Source organism: Aquarana catesbeiana, linkage group LG13, assembly GCF_042186555.1.
Source record: "Aquarana catesbeiana isolate 2022-GZ linkage group LG13, ASM4218655v1, whole genome shotgun sequence".
NCBI lineage: Eukaryota > Metazoa > Chordata > Amphibia > Anura > Ranidae > Aquarana > Aquarana catesbeiana.
Genome location: NC_133336.1, coordinates 231,831,198 through 231,855,445, shown reverse-complemented (window position 1 = coordinate 231,855,445; position 24,248 = coordinate 231,831,198). Strand labels below are relative to the sequence as shown.

The window sequence follows — 24,248 nt, the reverse complement described above, 5'->3', positions numbered from 1 at the left end:
AGTGGTTCTCAACCCTGTCCTCAAGTACCTCCAGCAGGCCATGTTTGCAGGTTTTCCTTTATCTTGCACAAGTGCTTTAAATCAGAGTCAATGGCTTGGCATGTTAGACAGCTATTTTATCTAAGAGAAACTGCCAAAACATGGCCTGTTTGGGGTACTTGAGGACAGGGTTGAGAACCACTGGTCTAGCCATATTTTTGAATAGAGTAGGGAAGGGTTAGAACTCCTGTCATGTTTTTACTGCTATCCAGAACTCCATCAGAGAGATTTCCCCTTCACTTCCTGTCTGATAACATGTTGTCAGCAGGATAGGGAATGTTGGAAAATCTCCATCAGCAACACAGACCAAAATAAACTTTATTGTCAAATTTGCAAAAAAAAACTCACCTTGGGGTATTACACGGAGTTGTACAGGAACACTATGCGTGCCTCCTTTATATGAACACTTATAGGCTCCGCTATCTGAAACTTTGGCAGTCAATTCTCTCTTCTCTCCATACATGTGAAAACGCCCATCTTTATACCATATGTAATCATTAATTTTATATTTTCCCAATCTTGCTGGTCCCACCATACATGACAGGGTCACCTTATCTCCGCTATATACCGGGCTCCAGTTTGGGTCTAGTGTCACTATGGGTCTTTCTGAAGCATCTACAACACAGTACAATGTAAAGTGTCAGTTAAAGCAGAAATCCAGACAAAAATAATACATACATATTAAATGTAAAATAAAAAAAACCCTGCTTTTGTTGCAAAATGTATTTTAAGTTCAGCGCTCTACCCAGCCGCAACTGTTTTTCTGCCACTGGATGTCCTCAGTCTGATGGTCAGCATCATTCAACCTACTTCCTCTGAGCCCAGGTTATCCTGGACCCGCCCCCAGCCTGTGACTGGACAGTGAAAGGAGGAGAAGCACAGTGATAAGCTCATTTTGCTTTCACTCTGCTCTTTCCTCCAACCAGTGCATGAATTGATTGGCTCCTTGTGTTGTTTCTTTTACACTCCAGCCTTGCTGTATAGGGACTGTAAGAGGCTGATACCAGGTCACATTTAAAGCTGGTCCACCAATGAAAGCATGTACAGTACTGTGCAAAAGTTCTAAGCAGTTGTGAAGAAATTCTGTAAATGAAGAATGCTTTCCAAACACAGAAGTGTTGATAGTTTATTTTTATCAATTACGAAAATTGATTCTATTGATTACAAAGTCATCAGAAAGAGTGGATAAATGAACAAACATATTCCAAGGGGTCGAGAAGAATTTCAGAGCAAGGGGCGTCCAAAATCCTTAATAGAGGGGGGCTGGGAACGGCCAGAGATAAGTAGGAAGAACAAAAAAAATAGTAGGGGGGTGGGTGCGGATTGGGAGGGAGTGGCTAGAAAAAACAGTAATAGCGCCATGCATTGTAAGACATTACACAATATTTCATAATGTTGTATTTTTTTAACTTTTCTTTGTTACCTCTGTAATAATAACATAACAAACAAATAAAAAAAAGTATTGAATTAAAAAAATTACGAAAATGGAAAGTAAATGAACAGAAAAAAAAATCCAAAACAAATCAATATTTGGTGTGACCCCTCTTTGCCTTCAAGCCAGCATCTGAAAATATTGAAATTGGGAATAATGGACTTTGTAGGCACGTATAAAAATAATAACACATTTTTAATAGTTCACATAAAATACATACATATACAACACATGATTTATAAAAAGGATATAGGTCACAGTGGTTTTTCCTGGAGGAAATACTAATTATACTTCCTGTGGGGCAATATTAGGCGTATCAGGAAAATGTCCACACTGAGATTGTATGTATTCCTCTTGGGTGTTCCCAAAGTCCTTATAGATTAAAAGAATTGCTCGCTCTACATGTTTCACCACCTTACATTGCAATCAACTGAATTTCAAACCAACATCAATTCTTCTAGGGACACTTGCTCAGTTTTTGAAAGAACTCGGCAGGTAGGTTGTTCCAAACATCTTGGGTAGGTGGGACTTCCTCCATGCTCCTCTCCTTGTGGGGGGACCACCCCTGGGGTAGGTTCTTGTATGAAATAGGGTCACTCTCCTGCACATGGGGTACCTTTACTTTGTGCCATTACCATCAATACGCTGGGACAAGGCTGAGGCCGCTTTTGGGAAATACTCAACTTTAAGGCGGACCTCCAACTTTAGAGATGATACACTGTGTACACTTGAGCAATACACTCACTTTATTAGCTACACCTGTTCATTTGCTTGGTAACACGAATTGCTAATCAGCCAATCACATGGCAGCAACTCAATGCATTTAGGTATCTAGACATGGTAAAGACAGCTTGCTGACGTTCAAACTGAGCATCAGGATGGGAAAGAAATGGGATTTAAGTGACTTTGAACGTGGCATGGTTGTTGGTGCCAGATGGGCTGGTCTGTGTATTTCAAAAACTGCTGATCTACTTGGATTTTTACGCACAATGATCTCTCGAGTTTACAGAGAATGGTCTGAAAAAGAGAAAATAACCAGAGAGTGGCAGGTGTGTGGAGGAAAATGCCTTGTTGGTGTCAGAGGTCAAAGGAGAATGGACAGACTGGTTCGAGATGAAAGAAAGACAACAGTAACTCAAATAACCACTTGTTACAACCAAGGTATGTGGAATACCATTTCTGAATGCACAACACATCGAACCTTGAAGCAGATGGGCTACAGCATCAGAAGGCCACACCGGGTACCACTTCTGTCAGCTAAGAACAGGAAACTGTGCCTGTGTGACTACAATTCACACAGGCTCATCAAAATTGAACAATAGAAGATTGGAAAAACATTGCCTGGTCTGATGAGTCTCGATTTCAGCTGGTGACATTCAGATGGTAAGGTCAGAATTTGGTGTAAGCAACATGAAAGCATGGATCCATCCTGCCTTGTATCAACAGCTCAGGCTACTGGTGGTGGTGTAATGGTGTGGGGGATAATTTCTTGGCACACTTTGGGCTCCTTAGTACCAAATAAGCATTGCTTAAACATCGCGGCCTACCTGAGTTTTGTTGCTGACCATGTCCATCCCTTTTTGACTACAGTGAACCCATCTTCTGATGGCTCCTTCTAGCAGGATATGACACCATGTAACAAAGCTCAAATCATCTCACCACTGGTTTCTTGAACATGACAATTAGGTCACTACATTTAGGAGGGACAAGCTAAGCCCATGCCCACTCCACCTGTCCAGTCCTCCATGCACCTAGCGTGGGCTCCATATGCAAACTCAATTCTTGATCTTCCATACCTCTGCACAGGATGAGGACCTCTGTGGTGCTGATCTGCTCCTGTTGCTATGACAGACAGACCGCTCACAGAAAGAGTGTTGACAACAACTCCTTCGCTGCGAGAGGCTGTCCCGCCTATCACAAGTACACGCTTAAGGACAGGCTGCTTGAACTGACTGTTGGCTTCTGTTACCCATGGTAACCACTTGCTGTCTTCATACCCCAATGTGCCTACTGACCCACGTATAGTATAAGTGCAGAATGTGCCGATTACTTGCATACACTCCTTTAGTAACTTCAGACCAGGCAAAGGACAAAGTTTCAAAAGGTTTACTAAAAAAATTCTCAACAATATAGTTGCAGAGCAAAGTGCAGTCCATATTGTCTGTATCCAGAGCTGGTGTCTTCAGAGCAGATTATGGGGCCCAGTATTCCCCCCTACATGGTGGTCGTTGCAGACTTAAGCAGCAGGTTTCCCAGAGAGAGCCCCTGGCAGAAACAGCTCTCTGTAAGCAGTTGGAGATTACATCTTTGAGGCTTGTCTGTGTGTCCTCTTCCCATGCAGCAGACTGTGTGTCTGTGCAGAGCCCTCCCCCCTTTTATTTAGAGCACAGAGAGAGAGCTCAGACACATGCAGGAAACAAGGTTAACTCTTTCCTTCCTGGCTGGGGCATCAGCTGTCTCACTAACCAGCATTTCAACCTGTTTACAAACTAACCACAGATTTTCTGTGGATGTTGACTTCCTCAGATCCTTCTGCCTCTTCATATAATCACAGACAGACTCCATGATGTTGCGATCAGGGCTCTGTGGGGTCCAAACCATAACTTCCAGGACTTCTTGTTCTTTACGCTGAAGATAGTTCTTAAAGTGGAGGTAAACCCGAATTTTTTTTTCTTTTTCCTATCATTTCCTATCATTTGAGCCCAGACTTTCCACACAGAGTTAATCCATCTCTGAGCAATCCTCTTTTATTGTTCAGTGAGATAATTCTTGACAAACTGAGAAAAACTTTGTTAAATCCTCCCCCTTGCTGTGAGTGACAGGTGATTTACATATCTCGTGCACTAGCCTAAGACACAGGCATTATTTTTTTAATTCCCACCCCCACTCCTTTCTTCAGCAGCTCTGCAAGGATTGGCTGTTCCACACCTCACCATGATTTGGCATGCTGAAGTCATGTGGTTACTTTCCTGTATTTTCACTGGATGTTAGAGATCATAGCAGAAGTTCAGCAGAAGTTCAGTGTTAGAAATACACAGCAGAACATGCATATTGACAAGGTGTGTAGAGGTGGGCAGGGAGTCTACTGACATCACGACTCCACCCACCGAGCTCCAGACAACGAGTGTAGAGGTGGGCGGGGAGTCTACTGACATCACGACTCCACCCACCGAGCTCCAGACAACAGACCCACCCACAGAATATGCAGTTTTTCTGGTCTAATTAACAGAGAGAGGGGAGACATTTGACAGGTGAAGATACATGCAGGAGGCATGTATATCCTTATAGATAACCCCTATGGCAGTAGTTTAGAAAGGATGACATTGGGTTGACTTTGGCTGTATGTTTGGGGTCATTGTACTGCTGCTAGGGTCAGATATAGACCTTGGGGGGGGGGGCTTATACATTGAGTTGGTTTACACTCTCAATGAAAGTCACATATTTTTAAAATGCATGTGACAACATCATTCTAAGGTCAAGTGTGCACACACACACATGCAATCATAGGCCACCTTCATAAAGAGGAAAAGCACTCTATGTGTGGTTTGTTGTCCTGTTGTCCTGCTGCAGAATAAATTTGCTTCCCTGATGGTATGGCATGATGGATAAGTATCTGCCTGTATTTCTCAGCATTGAGGACACCATTGGTTGGACAATGTTGAGGACTATAGATGCAGTGGTGGGCCAAGGAAACTTAATGCAGCAGATGAAAGACACACCGTGCTTCACACCATGAAGAAATTAATTATTCCAGCGCTACCTGTGGCTATAGGGATGAGGATACTAGTTGCCGCAAACACCCACTTGGTCAAACAAAAACAACAAAGTAGATGGGATAAAAATGAATAATTGGTGTTGCGCTCTAAGTAGTAACTAAAATAACAGTGATATATAGAAGGTGTTGTAAGAACCAAAATAAATAGAAAGTGGACACATATAAACATATAAAATCAAGTCCCAAATTCTAATCAAACAATGGTGTAAACAACCACTAAACATGGATACATTCTAATATATAAAGTGCAAGTGATAAAAGTGACAGAGGTGACATATAATCTTCGAACTGAGTAGTAATAAAGTGCACATAATTAAAAATGTCCAAAATGTAATATGCTCCGATGGATATGTTCATTATATAGTTCCCCCGAAGCACGGGTTAAAGTGAACGGGACGCTCTCTAACCCTTTCCCTATCCGAAACGGTACACGGCAGGGGTGCCCTTTGTCCCCCCTGATTTTTGCCCTCACCCTGGAACCACTACTAAACATGATACGGGCTAACCCTAGCATTAAGGGGCTCACGGTGGGGACAACGGAACATAAATTATCGGCCTACGCCGATGACGTTCTATTCTACGTCACGGACCCATTGATCTCCCTCCGTAACATTATGTCGGAGCTACAGAGATTCTGTTCTCTTTCAAATTTCAAAATCAATTACAGTAAATCGGAGATTCTACCCCTAATATCCCTCCTACCATGCGCTCACAATTACAAGCCTCATTCTCCTTCACGTGGTGCTGCTCCGCCTTAAAATATTTAGGTATTCACCTCCCAGCTAACTTAACACAATTATATTCATGTAACTTTGCCCCCTTACTCACGACTATAAAAGCTGACTTAACAAGGTGGGATCGCACTACCTTTTCGTGGATGGGATGAGTCAGTATCCTGAAAATGAACGTACTGCCAAGAATTCTTTTCTTTCTCCAGATGATACCTATTGCTTTACCCAGAGCTCTCTTCTTGGACTTCAACAGTCTGTTTGTAAAATTTATTTGGCAGGGTCATGTACCCCGTTTGGCCCTCCGCACGCTGCAACGCCCTAAAAATATGGGAGGGTTGGGAGTCCCTTCTATACGCAGGTATTATGAGGTGGTGGCCTTGCAGAGAATTCTTGACTGGCAACACCATACCATCACAAAATCTTGGGTTCCTCTCGAGAAGTTCCTGGCAGGGCACAATTTGTTTTATGCCCCATGGCTCCCATGGGAGAGCCGAGGCCTTTCGAGCTTCGTGTCCCCGATCTCTGTCCACGTGCTGAAATTATGGGATGCACTAAATATACGGGAGTGGTTATTACAATCAATATCCCCGCTTGCACCACTGGGGGGCTTCCCCTGGTTCACCCTTTCTTATCTCAGCACCTGGACAGGAGACGGGGAAGTTCGCTGTGGAAGGTTTGTACATGAACAGGGTTTGGTTTCCCTGGACTGGCTTCGCTCCCAGTTTGGTAGCTTTCCGATGGATGGATGGCGCTATAGACAATTGCAACACTTTATTAAGAGTCTGCCTCATCCTGTCCGACCTCCCTCCTCACTAACCCCATTTGAAAAACTATGTAAATCTGAGGGCCCCATTTCTCCCTCTATCTCTTTGCTCTACGCGTTGTTGCAGTCTGCGGAGTCCCAGAACAAACCTACATATGTAAGGGAGTGGGAAAGGGACCTGGGGTACACATTTACTGAAGCCCAGTTGAGCAACCTCTATCAGCTTACTCATAAGAGCTCAATAGACACTAAAATGCAAGAAAATAGTTTCAAGTTGTTAACTCGTTGGTATAGGGTACCAACGACATTGGCAAGAATTTATTCGACAACCTCTGCCGCGTGCTGGAGGGGCTGTGGGCTTCGGGGCACTTTCCTGCATATTTGGTGGGAGTGCCCGAGGCTCAGGCCCTTTTGGCAGGATGTTAGAGCCCAGATAAAAGTTATTCTAGACATTGACTTACCAGACTCCCCGATGGAGTTCTTACTGCATGTGCTGTCCACCCCAATGAGTCAATACCGAAAATCAATACTCCCATACCTCTTAAATGCAGCCCGGCGTCTGATTCCTGTTCATTGGAAGTCGACCCACATTCCGGGGCGAAATGAATGGGTAGGATTACTTGATCCAATTATGGCAGAGGAGGAGTGGATGGCAAAATGTAGAGATAGGTATGACAAATTTTTCGCCATATGGGCAACATGGATACATTATACATCTACTGCGAAGGGGCCACCATCTCCGGTTACCCCTAGAGGAGTACCTTGAAAGATTGGAAATTGCTGGAGCTATTTAAAATGTGGACGATGAGAACCACGGCATATTTATTCCCAGGTTTTTCATAGTAATGCTGGATTTACAATTTACACTGCTGTGCTATTTGTCAGACAGACTTGTTATTGATTTATGAGTACACCCACCCTCCCCTCCTCCCCTTCCTAATTCCTCCCCTTCCCTTTCCTCTTGTGTTGGGCTCAACCACAAGCGATCAATAGGGTATTTCACTCTAAACCTAAAATCGTAAATCTGTCTTGATGTATTGGTTATTCAACTTACGAATTCCACATCTCTAGGGATGCTGGATACAGGATGATGAAGTCATAAGAGTCCCACTACCTACATACATCAATGGTTTTTATATATAAGTTTGCCCCAAACCACTTCCCTCCCCTCCTGTATGTACCCCTTAAGCATTTATTGTTTTGTTCTCTTTTTGTTGTATCAAATTATATCTCTTTGGTTTCCCCTTTTCATTTTGTATCCCCCGCTTTACTACTTGTTATATCTGAAAATATAAAATAAAGATTATATAAAAAAAAAAAAATGTCCAAAATAAAACTCTTCCAATAGATATAAATTGATATAAATAGATATAATAGATATAAATTGTGCTCCAAAAGAATAGCGGGCGAGTGAACTGAAGCTGTGAAGTGCTGCTCCAGTTGACACTCTGTGCAGAGAATGTGCACAGTGACTTGGTGGTTGGTTTCTTCAGTGCAATTACACCTTTATGTGGATTGGCCCCTTACCTTACCGCTGTAAGGTAACAGAGTGAGGAATTAAAAAAGCAGCCAGCGAAATCCAGACTCCTGTAGTAGATAGCTGAGGGTTTTGCGAGCCAGCTGCTTCACTCCCTCCACAGCCCAGCACTCCAATGAATGCTGGAGGGACAGAGCAGAGAGGTGGTGACTGACAGTCACCGCCTCTATGCTGACTGAACACTGAGAACTGAGCAATCAGTGGTGTTTGATCACTGGAATTGTAACATTGTATCTCTTACAAAGACATATTTGTTTCCTTTGCCCTGCAGCTACATCTAGTGGCCATAATGTGGTATTTTACTACTGTCCATAAAAATAACATTAATCCACAAGAGAAAATGGCCTAAATAACATTTGTTTTTGCCCAATTTGCGCAGCTTAAATGTACATACACAATTACTGGATAAATGGCTATGCACATTTATTATAAATAGATCTCACAATATCTTAAAGTTTACGTAGATACATTCTATTTGTGACATGATTATTGGTTTTAATGTATACAAAGTAATGATGAGAAATTTACATACTACAACTTCAGTGTTTGCTCACATACACTTCCCTTTACGTTGCTAAACCAGTGTGCTTATTTTTGGTTTCTTCCAGTTTACTGACCTGCATTCTTCACTGCCAGTACTGAAAGAGAAAATAGAAAAAATATAATAGAAAATAGCTACAAAGATTTACCAACATACCGTTATAATTTAAAATGTGGAAGGGTTAGATATTCTGCTGTTTTTTTATTGCTCTCTATGTCCCCTCTGGGGAGCTTCACCCATCTATTTGTCCAGTTGACCATAGTCACTAAAGAAAAAAAGTGATGTGAAATACAAAATGTTAGAGTTATCACCAGAGCAGGAGGTGATTGTAGATCTACCCATCAGGATACCCATTTGGGGCGACAACTGCTTAAGAAGGGAAAGAGGGAGAGAGCATAAGCGTTGGAGCGTGGAGTGGGAGGTGGGCAGGTGAGACTACAAGTTGTGAATCCTCTATTTATTATATTAAATGTGGTTTTACTTTACTAAGTGTTATTTCTGTCTGCTGCTTCGTTCCTCTGCTATTAGCATGAGTCTCCTCTGACACGTTTTCCTGACACCAAGAGAAAAATGGTGATGGGGAGGGCTCTCCAGCATAGTGATAGGCTCAGCTCTGTTACGGTGCGTTGTGTGGAGGGGGAGTGTGTCCCTTCCTCCCAATCAGCTCTCAGAGCTCTCCTGACTGTCATTTCAGCTCCCCGCCCCCTTTTTTTCTGAACTCTCAGACAATTTTATAAATTCAGCTCTTTGAACAGATGTAGAAAAGAGAAGACTGCAAATAATGGGGTACAACTTTTGTATCATCTCTGTGTATCACCTGAGGCCAGTCACTTCACTGGTTATATTGAAGGGTTTACAACCACTTTACCACTTGCCAACCAGCCACCTGCAGTTGTACTGCGGCAGAATGGCACGGCTGGGCGAAACAACGTTATGTAACGTCGCTTCACCCTGTGGCCACTGGGGGGGGGGGGGGGGGGGGGGGGGGGCGATGCGAGCCGATGCGAGTGCCCAGCGGTCACGATCACTGCCGGGCTCCCGCGATCGCCGCTGACACACGGAGAACCGGGATCTGTGTGTGTAAACACGCAGATCCCGGTTCTCCGAGGGGAGAAGAGACCGATCGTCTGTTCATACAGAGTATGAACAGCGATCTATCTCTTCCACTACACAGTCCCCTCCCCCCTTCAGTTAGAACACACCTAGGGAACACATTACCCCCTTGATCGCCCCCTAGTGTTAACCCCTTCACTGCCAGTGACATTTTTACAGTAATCAGTGCATTTTTATAGCACTGATCGTTGTATTAATGCCAATGGTCCCAAAAATGTGTCAGAAGTGTCTGATGTGTCCGCCATAATGTCGCAGTCCTGATAAAAATCGCTGATCGCCGCCATTACTAGTAAAAAAAAAAAATAATAATAAAAATGCCATAAATCTATCCCCTATTTTGTAGACGCTATAACTTTTGCACAAACAAGCAATATAGGCTTATTGCGATTTTTATTACCAAAAATATGTAGAAGAATACATATTGGCCTAAACTGAGGAAAAAAATAGTTATTCTTATATATTTTTGGGGGATATTTATTATAGCAAAAAGTAAAAAATATTGCGTTTTTTTTTTTCAAAATTGACGCTATTTTTTTGTTCATAGTGCAAAAAATAAAAACCGCAGAGGCGATCAAATATCACCAAAAGAAAGCTCTATTTGTGGGGGGAAAAAAAAAGACGTCAATTTTGTTTGGGTGCAACGTCGCACGACCACGCAATTGTCAGTTAAAGCGACACAGTGCCGAATCACAAAAAGTGCTCTGGTCAGGAAGGGGGTAAAATCTTCCGGGGCTGAATCCGTTAAAAAATGAGGTTCTGTTGTCATCTCATATTGAAAAAGAGATTTCCAACATAATATTTTTATAATCCAAGCGATCACTTTGTTGCCTTCACACACTTTAATAGATGATAATGGTTGGTCTTCTCCATGTTTTGCTGGTTCACCCTATAAAAGCTTACTTGAGCAACAAAGTAAAAATAAGCTATTCATTATTACAATAAAAATGAATTGCACCATTTTATGAAACCGCATTCTCTGTTTTGCATAGAAACTGATCGTCTTTATAAAGCTCTAAAATTGTAATTTGGGATAAAGTAGGATTAGTCCTTCCCTATAAAGCCGCGGACACACGAGCGGAATGTCCGACAGAAAAAGTCAGACGGAAGCTTTTCATCGTCTATTCCGATCGTGTGTATGCCTCATCTGGCTTTTTTTTTTTTTTTTGAAAATTCTGACGGACCTAGAAATGGAAGATGTTCTAAATACTTCCGACGGAACCAATTCCTATCGGGAAAACCGCTTGTCTGTATGGACCAAAAACGACGCATGCTCTGAAGCAAGTACGAGACGGAAGCTATTGGCTACTGGCTATTGCACTTCCCTTTTCTAGTCCCATTGTACGTGCTGTACGTCACCGCGTTCTGGACGGTTGGACTTTGGTCGGACTTTGGTTTGACCGTGTGTAGGCAAGACCGCTTGAATGGAATTTCGTCGGAGTTCCGTCGGAGCAAAACCGGTCGTGTGTACGCGGCATAAGACTGATGTACTAATTATTGCTAACATAAAACTTTCCCTCCTCTAGAAGTCCTCTTTCTGTTTGCCCATTGCGTTCTAGTTGACTGGTTTTGGCTGCCGTTATTTTTACAAAATCTGCCGCAGATACCGGGGCTTAGAACTGGAGATTGCCACGGTCCAGGTCAGCAGGACCCGGGGGAGGCGAGGAGGGGGACCTGTGTAAGTTCACCTTACAGAGTTTTCTGTAAAGGTGAACTCACCCTTTAAGTAAACTCATGGGTCTTAGTATAGATTGCCATGAAAAATATAAAAATATAAATGCCAGTGTACTTTGAGAATTAAACAATAAATACCATGTTTAATTGTAGAGAAGGACAGAAAAAGAAAAAAAGAGAAGAAAAAAAACAACAACATGGGCCCATCGACAAGATGTCCAATAAAGAAAAATAAGTTTTGAGGTCTGGTAAGGGAATTCTAGCGTAATAAGGTTGCAAAGTCAGGGTTTTTCATAAAAGATATCCAGGGAAGCCATACATCCTGGAAATTATAATATCGGTCGTGCAGCTGCGCTGATAGTTCTTCCATTCTCATAAGCTTATTTAGTTTAGTTATCCATTCTGTTATTGGAGGAGTGTGCTGAGATTTCCAATATCTTGGGATTATTGCTCTGGCAGCCACTAATGCCCCGTACACACGGTCGGATTTTCCGATGGGAAATGTTGGATGTGAGCTTGTTGTCGGAAAGTCCGACCGTGTGTATGCTCCATCGAACATTTGCTGTCGGACTTTCCGCCAACAAATGTTTGGTAGCAGGTTCTCAAATTTTTCGCCAAAAAACTTTGTTGTCGGAAAGTCAAATCGTGTGTACACAAGTCAGCGCACAAAAAGTCCACGCATGCTCGGAATCAAGAAGAAGGAGCCGCACTGGCTATTGAACTTCCTTTTTCTCGGCTCATCATACGTCTTGTACATCACCGCGTTCCCACGTTCGTAATTGTTGGCCAACATTTGTGTGATCTTGTGTATGCAAGACAAGTTTGAGCCAACAACCTTCGAACAAAAATCCATGGTTTTGTTGGCGGAAAGCCCAATCGTGTGTATGGGGCATTAGAAGAAACGAAAAAGCCCCTTCTTAACTTTTGAAACAGATTCTGGGAACATAGATAATAGTGCTATTTTTGAAGTTTGGGACACTGTCTCTGAGGCAAAGATACTATATATATTTTAAAGACATTATCCCAAAATGGGCGCAAAACAGGGCAACTCCACCATATATGTTGCAAGGCACCTACATGCGACAGACTTCACCAACATTGGTCTGATGTGTTTGGGAATATTTTGTGTAGTATCCAAGGACAGCAATACCATCTCTTAATGACTTTATAATTTCATTCCTGTATTTTACTTGCAACAGTAGAGTCCATATGCAGGATTTACGAACCTATTCCTCCGCTTAAAAAAATAACTCATAGCTCCCTTTCCCATTCCACAAAATAAGGTTTGTCAGAAAAGATCTTGGTTAGAAAAAAGTTATAAAGAAGGGAAATAGTATGTGTAGGTAGGTCAGGTTGTGTACATAAAGATTCAAAAACGATACAGGAACGATGAAGATCACCTATTGTGATCTATGAATTATAGAAGTAAAGGAGCTGGAAATACAATAGCCACCTACTGAAATGACAGGGCAAAAACGCATTCAATTATGTCAAAGGTTTCAGGCCGGTTAACTCAATAACATCTGTCATTAAGAAATTAATTTTTGAAATAACAAAAGGGGGGGGTTGGTCGCAACCCGGGGGGGGGGGGGGGGGATTTGGGATTGCCTGTGAGTGGTGTTAGTGGGCTTATATAAGAGGATACCAAAGGAATGTTAAGTACGTGATCCCAGATTTTAAGAGTTGCTTATAAGATAAGAAGATATAGAGTTTGCCTGAGGGCGTAAGGATGGCAAAATCCATGGTAGGGACACAAGGGGATAAGGAGATAACCATTCCTTGATTTGTACCCATAATTTCCTCAAAGAGTTATGAAACAAGTCTAATATTCGAGCTATGGGAACCGCTTCATAAAAATGACCCACATGGGGCAGGTTCACTCCTCCCAAACATTTGGATCTAGTTAAAGTATCATAGCCAATTCTAGCATGAGAGTCAGCCCAAATATAACGCACGAATAAGGATTTTAAAGAACTGAAGAAGAAGGAATGTGGGGGGGTATATTGGTACAGTTTGAAAGATATAAAAAAAATACAGAGCAAAATATAAATTTTCAAGAATGCCATCCTTCCAAACCATGAGTGATTAAAACCAATCAGTCCTTCAACCTGCTATTTACTAATAATAATAAAGGTTTATAATTCAAATCATAAATAGATTCTAGATTAATTTGAATGCCTAGGTATTTAATAGCTTTAGTTTTTCAAATAAAAGGGGAAGAGTCCTGCAACGTCAAGACAGTCGGGCCAGGTATAGTAACATTTAATGCTTCTGTTTTATGCATATTTGCTCTAAAATTGCTATATTGACAGAAGATTTTAAGCTGGTGCATTAGGGCTGGGAAAGCCATTTTGGGGTTAGAGATATACAATAATATATCATCAGCATAGAGACTTAATTTTATCTCTCTTTGGCCTATAGCAAGACCTTGGATAGAAGGGTTAGATCTAGTAACATTTGCAAAGTGTTCTATTGCCAAATTATAGATATAGGGCAAAAGAGGACACCCTTGTTCCATTGGGGATATAGATGGGATCAGTTAGAACACCATTGACTCGAACCCTAGCCAGGGGTGAGTCATATAGGGCCATTGTTTTGGTTAGTAAGCTGGGGGGTACAGCAATTTGTGTGAGATGAGCAAAAATAAAGTCCCAGGATATGCGGTCAAACGCCTTCTCGGCATCCACCGCTAAAAGGCAAATGGGAAGATGTTTTTTCTTTGCATAGTCCATAAGGGTAATCGTTTTGATAGTATTATCCGTCACTTCTCTGCTAGGGGCAAACCCTACCTGGTCCAAATGCACCAGGGAGGGAATATAAGATTGAAGTCTATGGGCTATCATTTTTGCATATAGTTTTAAATCAACGTTATTAAAGAAATCAGTCTATAACTGCTACATGATGCTGGATCCTTATTCGGTTTCGGTATAACAGTTATGAAAGCTTCTAGTGAATTTCTCAGAAAGCAACACGTTTGCGAAAAAGAATTGAAGGCCTCTCTCATAAGTGGACATATAGAATCTAGGAACTGGGAGTAAAAGCGAAGAGTGAAGCCATTGGTGCCAGGGCATTTCCTGTCCCAGGAAGACTTAATTGCTTATGTAATTTCTTCCATTGTAAACGGAGCTGAGAGTTCTTCAATATCAGCATGTGGAAGGGTCGGGAGAGCATTAGTTTGTATACACAAAGAATTTTGTTGACTTGTATGCAATCCTTTGTGTATACCTGTTGAGACGATTGGGATATTATATAATGATGAGTAATATAATTGAAAGGCCTTAGCTATAGTTTCTGATATGCGTACCAAACCTTGAGTGGGGCAAATAACTTGGGGACGTATGTCTTAGCTTGTTGGGTTTTGACCAATTGAGCTGGTACTTTGCCACTTTTATTACCGAGCTCATGTAAACGATATTGAGCTAGTTCTCTATACCGTGAGTACGATTGATCGAATAATCTGCTAAGTTTGTTTTGTTTAGGAAGAAGTGTTTGTTAGTTAGTTGCTTTGGGTGTTTTTTTTTTATGGGCTGCTTCTAAAGTTTGTATATCCTGAGCGATTTGGCTTTTTAACCCTGTAACCAATTTTAATAAGTAAGCCTCTCAAGACACATTTTAAAGCTTCCCATTGAAAAGATTTTGGAGTAGGATCTTGTAAATGGACCTCTTGGAATTCACCTATGATTGCCACTATTTCTGCCTGGACTACTGGGTCTAATCAGGTGGCACATTGCATGATGCTTGGTAGTATGTGGAATTAAAAAACAAGTACATGCGGGAAAGTGGTCAGACCACGTATGAAATTCTCTGGTCACCAAGGGAGAGCAAAATGGGAAGAAAAAAAATGTAGTCTATATGACTATAGCATGAATGGACAGCTGAGTAAAAAGTATAATCTTTAGCAGTGGGATTAAGATTACACCACATGCCCACAAGTTGTAAACTGTGGAGTTTATGATTGATAGACAGAATGGCGGGAAATGGAGCTCTGTTCTTTCCAGAGGAAGAGTCAAGGAGATGGTCAAATCCAAAATAAAATCTCCTCCCAGGATTATACATACATTATACCAGCCCTCAAAACTTCCACTCTCCTGCTCGCATTTTGTGAGTTGATTTTGAGGGCTGGCGAGCTATGGGTGCCTGGGAGCAGGGGGAGGGGGCGAGCACTGACGGCAGCCTGGGTTGAATGGGAGTCCTTCTCCCAGCAATGGCGGAGAGGAAAAGAGAGAGAGCGAGAGCCGCCCGGATGATCAGAGCACAACGCAGGGAACACAGCGATAACAGCTTTCATTTCAATTGCTGTGTTCCCCGGCGCTCGCTGTCATATACAGCCCCTCCTCCTGGTCCCGGGATGGGCGATCTATCAATCAAAGTTCCCCGGCCAGGGTGCCGGGCTGTATATGACGTTGAGTGGCAGGAACACAGCAATTGAAATAAAAGCTGTTATTGCCGTATTCCCTTTGTTGCGCTCTGATCATCCAGGCGGCTCTCCTGTTCCTCTCTTCCCCTGCACAGGTAGGCTGCATGGTGGACACAGGCTGCACGGTGGGCACAGGCTGCAGGTTTATTGGTCATCCCCCCTTCCTGGCCGGCTGGGCTGCATGCTCTGATAAGGGTCTGGTAGGTCCCAGGGAGTCTCTTTGGCATTGTTTGTTTACATTCTGCTGTCATCAGGGAATCCCGCTGACAGCAGATGAGTCATAGTTGTTAAGGATGCTGCTGGCGGATAACCAGATTACCAGCCTACCGGCCCTGCTCCTTAACAACCAGCTATTCTTCACACATATTTTAATCAATTCGAATTGCAATTGTTCTGAAAATTTGGAATTCCTTTGAAAATGCCTAAATAAAATGAAATGACTTCCAAATACGAATAACAATACAAAACTAGTAACATAACAAATCCGCAACTAAACAAATGGTTCCGTTCTGCACATGTCTACTGGAGAACTGGAGAGAATGCAGCGTAGGGCAACCAAATGAATAAGAGGCACGGGGGAACTCAGGCATGAGAAAAGATTATCCTAATTGAATTTATTGTTTCTTGAGAAGAGGTGATTTAGGGGGGATATCATCACCATGTAAATACAGTATATACAGTAAATGGTCCATATAGAGAACCCTTGTAGAGTTATTCACTAGACATGTGCATTCGTTTTCTTCCGAATGCATTTTCGTCCGAATTTCGGGTATTTTCGTAATCGTTTTAACAAACGATAACGAACGTGCAGAATCCAAAAACCGAAAGATCCGACATAAACAAATGCTTTATTTTCATTTTCGTTGCGACAACAGTTTGATATAGATAGGAGATTCGACATGACGCTGACAATAGCTATCTGTGTCCATCGAACCTGTGGTTGAATGTGCCTAACCTTAACTCTATTAGTCCAAGATTATTCTACACAGAGAGAAAAGATTCGACATAGAGAGGAAAGGTTCAACATTATAGAGACAATAGCAAAAAAGGTCGAATGTGCCTAACCTAACTCTATTAGTCCAAGATTATTCGACATGAAAAAGATTCGACATGAAGATTCGACAAAGCAGTCGCCGCTAGCAGACATTTATGGTCAAATGCTCCGCTCATAGGCTATAGAAGAATTCTAATGTTAACTAGTAATAATAATTAATAAATATAATTATTACTAGTGTCATACAACATTAGAATTCTACTATAGCTTGTAGGCGGAACATTCGACCAGAAATGTACGATTGGGGCGTCGTACAGTTTAGCTGCTCCATTGAATATTCTTATAACATTCGGCAGACACCATAAGCCTTCAATGACAGATTCGACCTTAATTATTTTGGATTTTCGGACGAATGTATTTTTTAACGAAACAAAATAAATAAAAACGAATTTTGGGAGTAACTAAATAAATTTATTTTTTGGACGAAAACGAAATTCGGAAACAAAATATTTCAGTGTGCACATGTCTATTATTCACTTTCAGGTCATTGCAGAGGACGAGGGGGCACTCTTTACTAGACATGTGCAATTTGTTTCGTAACGAATCGTAATTCGGACAAATTTTTCATCTTTCGGACATTCGGATGCATCTGAATGTCCAAATAAAAAAGTAACAAATTTCAACTAATACGACAGAAATTATAGCGGATATAACAAATAAATTCGACATGATTTGGTAATTCATTAAAGATCTAATGAAACAAAAGGTCAGCTCAAAGTAAACCTTACAGTCCAATCAGCTGATTAATTAACTTGTACTGGAGGTTGGATTACTGGCAAGGTGCATTCCTGAGAACTGGGTGAGAAGGGTGTTGTATTGTATTTGAGCCGAGGAGAAGAGATATTGTCATTGTGTGTGTTAATAGATTCAATAAACAAACGACTTTCCAAACTACGAATCATTATCACGAATACATATACATACATAAATATCGAATTTCAACTAATACGAAAGAAATTGTAGCGGATATAACAAATGAATTCGACATGATTCGAGATTCAGTATAATGAATATCGACACTCTACAGAAATAACGAATTATCCGAAAACTAATTAACGTAACATAACGAATATAACAGAACGAAATTATGTATTTTACAAATTAAAACGTAACGAAACTAAACAAAATTTTCCGTTGTGTACAAGTCTGCTCTTTACATTTAGAGGAAAAGAGATTTATCCTCCACATATAGAAAGGCTGTGAAAATGGGGAATAGACTCCCTCAGGATTTAGTTCTGGTCAGCTCAGTAGATTGTTTTTTTAAAAAGAGCTGCTAGATGCATTCCTAATTTCACAAAATTAAACTGGATATGAACAATTTTAGGTAATAACACTGGAGATTGTGGATACAAGAATACCTGATTGCCTTCTGGGAGATGACGAAGGAATTTATTTTTCTCCTACTGTTGCAACTTGGACCGTGCTTTATTGGGGTGGTAGGGGGTGTTTCCTCTGGACAAACTGAGGGTATAGGAGTTATTCTCTTTAATTATTCTATTTTTTTTATATTGGTTGAACTAGATGGACTGATTTTTTTTTTTTCAACCTAAAGATTCAACTATGTGACTGTATTACCTTGTAATTCAGTAACCAGAGGGAGAGGAGTTTCATTCTTTTCCCCGAGGTCCCTCGGTATAAAGCTCTGCAGGGACACTATAATGACATAGTGGGCTATTGGTGGAACACAGCAACAACCCTTTTGCTACTCTCTTTAAGCAACACCCCTGCTTCTATCCTGTCTGTGTCCTGACTTATTATTGAAGAGAACGTCACCGGGTAAAGTGAAAATTAAATTTTCCCCATCACATCCAACAACCAGGAAAATAAACTGAAAGTCCACTTACAGAAGAAGATGATCGGAGTGAGATGAGACATGGTGACCGCTCCATATGAACATGATCCTATTCTGGTCTCTGTGCTGAGATAATGAACAATGACAACTTCCTCTTTTTAGTCAAACCCTGAGTTTGGTTTTACAGTATAAAAATATTTTGGCACATGGTGGGAATTATGTTCACACTTTTTAGAGACAAAAGAGGAAATTAATGTGCTACTTCCAGTAAATTCAGCGATGTTAGTGCAAAGTTAAAAGATATTAAATGTGTATATCTACCTTGAGCCAGAACACCACCTCGGGAAATTCCTTCCTTCTATCTTCTCCTTTTCCCCTTCTTTGTTATTTTCTTTTTTAGTTTTTTTTTAAGCTTTTCTCTCGTTAGGCTGGTATATTACAATGTGATATACCAGGAATTTATCCCTTTCTTTTTCTATGCAATATATAATATAGGGATACCCATTTTCTATCTTTTTTCTCTCTTTTTTATGTTGCATATCTTACAACTGGACAATGATATTTAGCCTGACTGTTTGATCATTATCTCTTTTCTTATGTCTTTAATTGACAGTGTATATAAAGTAAACACAGTGGTAAGATAGTTCTAAATGTACTATTATAATGTAAAACATTCTGAATGTATGCTATGTATCCATGCATTATATTCTTTTATTTTCTCTTGTGAAAACTCAATAAATATATTTAAAAAGAAACAAAAAAAACATATGATACCTGTATTTATTTCAGATAATGTTTACAGAGAAATATATTGGGGATTCTATCACGGACCCCCTTCTGAACACCCAGTGGCTGCCATGTTGGTTCCTGGCTTCAATACTTCCTAAGTCACTGATACAGAACAAGTACGGTATACTGAACAGGGAAAGCAAAGAAAAGTCAGAAGTCCTTATTTGCATCCTTGTTCCGAACAGTGTTCCAAACCTACCAGACAGAAATTTACTGAAACAACACCCAAAATTTACTGGCACAGCCAAGTTTTTACTGGCATGTCCAAAAGTTAAAAAATTACAGTTGTAAGTGCAAATTTCAGTATTTAGGCTATAAACAAGTACAATATGTAATTAAAAATGTGATTTAACCACTTCCAGACCGCCGTACGCCGATATACATCCTTACTTTGAAGAGGAATATCGTTGTTATGGCAGCAGCTAGCTGCCATAACCCCGGTATCCTCTTGTTCGGCCGGCGGTCCGGTTTCCGATAATAGTGATCTCTGCGGCGAATTCGCCACAAGATCACTTTTATCGGCGGTGGGAGAGGGGCCTTCTCCCCTCCCGCCGCGCTTCAGAGCTGTCGGCAGCGGCGATCAGATCTTCACCCTTGCTGGGCATGGAGACGATTGAGGGGAAGATGGCCCCCACCCGTCTCCATAGAAAAAACAACAAGAAAGGCGCCTCTTAGTAAACTGTATATTTAATGTTGTATTATCATTAAAAACACTCACATTTAAAACTTAGATAGTCCGGCATGGAGGGCTCAGTATAGGCATACAGGATTGCGTCCTCCTCTGTCCCACAGTCTTATTCCTCTATTGCTGACGGCTGGTCCGTGTGGCAGAAGCTTCCGGTATCAGTGATTCCCAGAACGAGGCTTGGATACCGCCGAATAGTCAATTGGGAGGCAGGGACGCTGGAACGCACATCCAGAGTATGTGCTGTACTGCCGTCTCCATAACACTGCATAGCTCCTAAAGGACCATTTTTTTTTTTAATGACAATTTTTTTATTTTTATTTTTTTATTGCATTTTAGTGTAAATATAAGATCTGAGGTCTTTTTGACCCCAGATCTCATATTTAAGAGGTCCTGTCCTGCTTTTTTTTTATTAAAGGGATGTTTACATTCCTTGTAATAGGAATAAAAGTGAAACTTTAAAAAAAAAAACAGTGTAAAAATAAAAAATAAAAGATAAAATAAATAAGAAAAAAAAAATTTAAACGCGCTCCATCCCGCCGAACTCACGTGCAGGAGCGAACGCACACGTAAGTAGTGCCCGCATATGAAAACAATGTTTAAACCATATATGTAAGGTATTGCAGCGATCGGTAGAGCGAGAGCAATAATTCTAGCCCTCGACCTCCTCTGTAACTTAAAACATGCAACCTGTAGAATTTTTTAAATGTCGCCTATGGAGATTTTTAAGGGTAAAAGTTTGTCGCCATTCCACGAGCTGGCGCAGTTTTGAAGCGTGACATGTTGGGTATCAATTTACTTGGCATAATATTATTATTATTATTATTACTTTCACAATATAAAAAAAATTGGGCTAACTTTACTGTTGTGTTATTTTTTAATTCAAAAAAGTGTATTTTCTCCAAAAAAGTGTGCTTGTAAGACCACTGCGCAAATACGGTGTGACAGAAAGTATTGCAATGACCGCCATTTTTTTCTCTAGGGTGTTAGAAAAAAAAGTATAATGTTTGGGGGTTCTAAGTAATTTTCTAGCAAAAAAAACTGTTTTTAACTTGTAAACAACAAATCTCAGAAAGAGGCTCGGTCCTTAAGTGGTTCAGATAGATATTAAGGCAAAAAATATATTTCTTATTTTATATTCGATAAGTAGTCAGCTCAGGGACAGGACTCAGGAGGGGAAGAAATTAGAATGGACGGAACACACACATGAAATTGACTCTCACAGTGACACTGCCAGCAGTGTGCAGCAGCACAGATCACCAACACAACATGTCCCCTCCTGAGTCATAGTGACAGTCTCTCTCCATGCCAGGTAACCCCTTCAGTCCACTCCAGGCCAAACAGCACTGACGGTCCTGCTGCCAGCTTGCCTTGCTCCTGTCCTGCAGACTCCGCTTGGCTCCCTTGTACCGTGACATCACACAACACGCTCAGGCACCGCCTCCACCAGACTCGCTACCCAAAGACACTGTAGCAAGCACTGGAATGGTCTCAGCCGACTCCAGACCAATTCTGGTCTGGCGTCGGCTGAGACCATTCCTGCGCATGGGCAGTTCTGAGCCGAGCGTCACAGCCATGTTTTTTTTACTGGCAACCTTTTTCTGTCACTGGCATTTACTGGCAGGAGGAGAGTGCCCATTTTTTTTACTGATTGCCAGTAAAAATACTCAGGGCCGTCTTTAATACTGATTGGACCCTGGGCAAAAATTTTCTTGGCCCCCCCCCATGCAATTTCACTCTCCATCTGCTCCGAGACATAAACTAAATAGTAGCTAGACTTAAAATCAGTTTACTGTATCAAATTAGGCAGCAATTGCTATTGGTTGCCAGTGGTTACAGCATCATTACTGGTTACTGACTGGTTGCTAGAGGTTACAGCACACATTATGGCTCACTGATTAGTTGCTAGAGGTTACAGCAAATTATTTCTGCTTGTAAATTGGTTGCTAGAGATTACTGTACAGTAATAATGCTCACTGATTGTTTGCTAGAGGTTACAGCACATCATCTCCTCACTGCAGGGGGCCATGATATACATATGAATGCCACCTTCATTTACATTTTAATGCCGCCGGCCACAGCTATTTGCTTATGAATGCCGCCGCTATTTACATATGAGTTCCGGTTATTTACATGTAAAAACAGGGTCTGCAAGTGAGTCATCTGTACACAACAATAAGGCAGAGCTGGGCAGCATTAGTAGCAGCACTTCACACTGAGATATCGGGACACAGCACAGGACAAAAACTTCAAGGGACGAGGGAATTTAAACTGGGATAGTTGGCAAGTATGAGGCAGCTGCTTTGGGCCCCACAACAATGACAGGGCCCAGGTCAGCTGCCCCTTTTGCCCTGCCTTAAAGATGGCCCTGAAAATACTGACAGTTGGCAACACTGGTTCCGAGTTAGGCTGGCCATAAATGATGGAGTTTTCTTTCCTTCATCCATGATTTGAAGGAAAGAAAATGGCTTGAATTTTCAATCAACACAGTCAGCAGGGGGTTTTCCCGCTATCAGAATACAATTATCACTGCTGGGGCTATAGCCTGCTGAACTGGCCATATTTCAATCCATCTATGGCCAGCTATCGCCACAATACCCAAACAAGAAGTGGATTTCTAAGGGATTTATATCGTTTTAGGTACATGGTGATGTGGTTATATCACTTTTTAAGCTATATGGGAGATCATTCCCCAGGGATATCTGTTTCCTACTAGCGTTCCATCTATTTGCCCTTGGGGTTCAAGGCCTCAGATCCCAGGACTGATGATGTGTTTTTCCCCCGTTCGGTTCCAGCCCTTGGCGTCCTTTACTCACACACACAGGTCATCTGTAAGTAACAATGGGTGATTTATGGTTATCATCCTTATTCCAAAATATATTCCTTTTTCCCTCTGCCTGTCTTCTGGTTAGCCCTTATTACATTTTTATAATATTTTTATAGATATCGATTTTGCATCTGCTCCTGAAGATTGGAGGTTATCCATGAAATGCGTTGAGCTATATAGATGCTATTATGATCATATAATTCAAGAGTATTACCAACCGTTTCCTTGAATATGTTAAATGGGCCTATACCAATGTGTGGTGGTTTTGTTACCATCATGTGTACATGGATTTTAGAGTCTAGTGTTTTTATTATTGTGTAAATATCATGAATTATAGGCCAATGGTCTCCAAACTGTGGCCATTTGCTAGCCTTTATCCAGCCGATGGGGCACTATTCCTCTTACTGCCACCAACAATGGGGGGGGCATAGCTCTTGCCACTGACACCAACAATGGGGCACTATTGCTCCCACTGATACCAATGATGGGGCACTATTCTTCCCACTCATACCAATGGTGGGGCACTATTCCTCCCATTGATACCAATAATGGGGCACTATTCCTCCCACTCATACCAAGGATGGGGCACTATTCCTCCCACTGATACCAATGATGGGGCACTATTCCTCCCATTGATACCAATAATTGGGCACTATTTCTCCCACTCATACCAATGATGGGGCACTATTCCTCCCACTCATACCAATGATGGGGCACTATTCCTCCCAATAATATCAATGATTGGGCACTATTCCCCCCACTGATACCAATGATGGGGCACTATTCTGTCCACTGATACCAATGATGGGGCACTATTCTGTCCACTGATACCAATGATGGGGCACTATTCCTCTGACTGATACCAATGATGGGGAACGATTCCTCCCACTGATACCAATGATGGGGCACTACTCCTCCCACTAAAGATGTGGCATTGTTTACTCCCACTGATACCAGGACATTTTCTACTCCCATTAGCCACAGTCTAGCCCCTCTAAAGTCTGAAGGACAATAAACTGGCCCTTGATTAGAAAGTTTGGAGACCCCTGATCTAGGCAAAGAAAGAGAAAGTTGTCTACTTG

At 41.5% G+C, this 24,248-nt stretch overlaps 1 long non-coding RNA gene across 1 annotated transcript; it reads right to left on the bottom strand.

Moving 5' to 3' along the window:
- Nucleotides 1-393: 393 nt before the first annotated feature.
- On the bottom strand, nt 394-19,649 carry LOC141116944 (uncharacterized). The gene is made up of 3 exons (XR_012237071.1): nt 18,918-19,649; nt 8,895-8,915; nt 394-654 (listed from the first exon to the last, which is right to left on the bottom strand). It is a non-coding gene; the product is annotated as an uncharacterized lncRNA (long non-coding RNA).
- Nucleotides 19,650-24,248: the final 4,599 nt, after the last annotated feature.